The following is a 3,941-nucleotide window of genomic DNA, read 5'->3' as shown; positions in this document are numbered from 1 at the left end:
CACTGATTTCAAATAGTAAACAGCTATCAATGTCAAAGAACAGAAAAATCCTCTCCAACTAGAGGCCCTGGATGTTGCAATGCAACCGAAGGAAACACCACTTAAGGAGGAGCTAGAAAACCTGGAAGTATGCAACCAGAGGATTGTGGGACTGTGGAGGACGCCTGGGTGCCTACCACTAGAATGTGGTAGCCTGTTACGTGCAAGTACATAGTCAGCCCTATAGTCCTGTCTCGCAGTATTTGGATGTGACTTCTGGCAGGAAATTATTTCGATTGAGGTTTGCTGTTCCCTTGCGTGAGGAAGATCAGAATTAAAGGTTTCATTTGTTACCTTGGTTTGAAGCGGAGGAAAATGGGATAGTGATGAAGAAGAAACTTTGGAGATAGTGAAGGGCAGTTTGCCCAGACTGGTGAGAACTCAGAATTATAGTTTGATTGGGATAGAAATCCTGCTAATAGCACATGGTGCCTGAAATCTGAGCATTCTACTTTTAGGTTTTCCCATTCATGTTTTTGGAGACTGCCTATTAAAACATTCCTGGTTGGGGAGCACTTCGGGCGCCAAATGGTCACCATGAAGTTCAACCCCTTTGTGACCTCAGACCGCAGCAAAAAACACAAAAGCCACTTCAATGCCCCCTTGCACGTGTGCCACAAGATCGTGTCTTCCCCGCTCTCCAAGGAGCTGCAGCAGAAGTACAATGTCTGCTCTCCATGCCCATCCACAAGGATGACAAGGTCCAGGTGGTCCGAGGACACTTACAAAGGTCAGCAAGTCGGCAAGGTAGTACAGGTGCACAGAAAGACACATGTCATCTACATCGAGCGGGTGCAGTGTGAGAAGGCTAACCGCAAAACTGTCCACGTGGGCATTCACCCCAGCAAGGTGGTTATCACCAGGCTAAAACTGGACAAAGATCGGAAAAAATTCTTGAACATAGAGCCAAATCTCAACAGGTTGGAAAAGAGCAAGGCGGATATAAGGAAGAACTTACTGAAAAAATGCAGGAATAAATGTAACCTGTTGTGTAACCATGGTTGAGCTGTAGGTTTTTAGCCTGGTGTGTATTCCTTTAAAATTGTTTAAGATGTCTTTGGAATATTTTTTTCCTTCCTGGTTTGTTATTGATATGTGGCTCTGAATATTTATTGTTGTTGTTTGGATTAATTTTATGAATAAGAATGGGAAATGTTTCTTAATTCAAAAAATAAAACACTAAAAAATTCCTGGTTGGAAACTGTTTGTATAGAAGCCCATAAGTATTAAGTATTTGCTGTGTTTACCATGCTTAGCTCTCTGTAAGGAATATGGAATAATGTTAAATGCCTCATGTTCTCAAGAATCTTGAATTTAAAAAAAAATAAAGAAGAAATATAAATATTAAAAATAAAAAAAGAAGCTTGAGTTTTAGGGGTGAAATCAGGCAGGCAGGTGAACGGTTAGGAGCCAGTGGTCTTGGATTGTGAGAGGGATATCTGAAAGGTCCCAGATTGTGAGAGTGTGCAGGCTGGGCTGAGGAACCCCCCCCCCCACACACACACACACACAAATTTTGTGCACTGGGCCTCTAGTTGTTATATAATACATTAAAATAAAAATATAAATAATTATACTTTAAAAATGCTAACTACATATAAAAAGTAAAATTTTTATTAAAAGTTCATTTGTTAATAAGATGAGTAGTTCCCCCAAGTAGTCATATATTATAAGTGAATATTAATTATTTATGGAGCTCTGAGACATGATTAACATTAATTCTTTTTCTATTATTTTATAAGTAAATGTACTCACTGAAAAAAACTAACTCATATGGTTGGATGGGAATTCATATATTCTTGTATAGCAAGTTCTTCAGTGTTTTTTTAACTCTGAATTATATGCCAAGAATCATGTGGCGATGAACTTTCACCCAAAATTCCTTTTAGTAACTTACTTATCAGCTAACAAGTCCATTAGGTACCCCTTCACTTTTGCTGAAAGCAAATTGGTAATTAATTCAATTGCCAAAGGTTTACTACCAAGTTATTCAGTTATTCATATTGTCTCTTCTTTTTTGTTTGTTTTGGTCACCCTGAGTGGTTCTTACCCCCCGGCACAATGCACCTCCATAGGACTTGGCATGTGGGAGAGGTGAAGGGAGAAGCCTGCCAGGGTACACAGGGAAGCCTGAGCTCAGGCATGTCCTTAGAGAACGTGTGGGCATTGAGCGGCTGAATGAAGTCCCCTAAATAATCACCACCTGTATGTTTCTTCTTGGGAAAGCTGTACTGCAATTGAGAGATGGAGGACATAGAGTTGGGATTCAAGAGTCAAACAGAATTTTGAATTCTGACTGCCATATACTGCCAGCATGATTTAGATTTCCTCTTCCATTCTGTAGGGATAATAAATGTACCTATTACTTAGTGCTGTGGTCAGCAAACTGCGGCTCACGAGCCACATGCGGCTCTTTGGCCCCTTGAGTGTGGCTCTTCCACAAAATACCGACTTCTGTCCATGGGCCACAAAGTCTTAATCGCACTGTACATGCGCACCCGCACGTGGTATTTTGTGGAAGAGCCACACTCAAGGGGCCAAAGAGCTGCATGTGGCTCGTGAGCCGCAGTTTGCCAACCACTGACTTAGTGCTTTTGTGAAAATATGCAAAATACCTAGAACATAAAAAGCATAACTGCTCAACGAAAGTTCTCTCTCTCTCTCTCTCTCTCTCTCTCTCTCTCTCTCTCTCTCTCTCTCTTTCTCTCTCTCTCTCACTGCTATATGCCAGGTTCTCTTCAAAGCGTTTTAAATAAATTATCTTATATAGTCTTCCAGCAACTCTATGAAATATGGACTTTTTTATTCCCACTTTACAAGTGAAGAAATTGAGGCATTGATGAGATTAGATCTCAAAGTTACACATCTAGTAGATGGTGGACCATGAATTCAAAGCCAGACAGCTGACTTCAGAGCCTGCTGTCTCAGCCATGACCCCTCACAGTAGGTGGCACAAGGAAGTCCGATTCTGTCCCAATGCTTAGAGCACATATGTGTTGGCCAGTTCTCTAAGAAGAGTGAAAACTCTTAAAATAGCAAAGTTCCATGAACTTTGTTCAAAAGTTTGCTCAACCAATCTTCGGTGGGATAATTTGCTGTCTCCTGAAGGTTTGCTATCCAGCAGCTACTGAACAAAAGTGCTGCTTGCCTGACCCATGGTCTCTAGAAAGCTAGCTGGGAATCTCCATGATCTAAGGTCCTTTTGCAGTATTTTTAGGGATTGTCAGATTTCTCCCCCTTTCTATCCTAGCAAAGTACAGACTGGCTCCTGGACAGCCTCCTATATCCAAGGCTTCAAATGCCCCAAGATTTGACCTAACACAGCCTCATCACCTCCTGCTGAGGTTGCTAGGATCCAATTTCTATGCCAGGAACTACTGAAATATTGGTTGGTTAAACCAACACTATATTAGGATCTTGAGGTACTTGGCGGGGCTCAGTTGCATGGTGTTATGTTTTCTTTTCTTTTCTTTTCTTTTCTTTTCTTTTCCTCTTCTTTTATTTTCTTTTCTTTTTTAAGAATTAAAGCTTTGTTTTATCTATTTATTTATTTTATTAAGTTATTACATACGTGTCCTTATCCCCACATTACCCCCCATCCCCCCCCCCACTCATGCCCTCACCCCCCTGTTGTCTGTGTCCATTGGTTAGGCCTATATGCTTGCATATCAGTCCTTTGGTTGATCTCTCTCCCTTACCCCCATCCTCCCCTACCTTCCCTCTGAGGTTGGACGGTCTGATCAAAGCTTCTCTGTCTCTGGATCTCTTTTTGTTCAACAGTTTATGTTGTTCATTATATTCCATAAATGAGTGAGATCATGTGATATTTATCTTTCTCTGACTGGCTTATTTCACTTAGCATAATGTTCTCCAGTTCCATCCATACTGTTGCAAATGGTAAG

The 3,941-nt window shown here is 41.1% G+C and overlaps 1 pseudogene; it reads left to right on the top strand.

The window, feature by feature from the left end:
• The first annotated feature begins 517 nt into the window (after positions 1-517).
• LOC132229418 (ribosomal protein uL24-like) lies at positions 518-1,079 on the top strand (annotated as a pseudogene).
• Positions 1,080-3,941: the final 2,862 nt, after the last annotated feature.

The sequence above is a fragment of the Myotis daubentonii genome, chromosome 3 (genome assembly GCF_963259705.1).
Source record: "Myotis daubentonii chromosome 3, mMyoDau2.1, whole genome shotgun sequence".
NCBI lineage: Eukaryota > Metazoa > Chordata > Mammalia > Chiroptera > Vespertilionidae > Myotis > Myotis daubentonii.
Note: the sequence above shows the minus strand (reverse complement) of the source record. Positions and strands in the feature narration are given on the sequence as shown.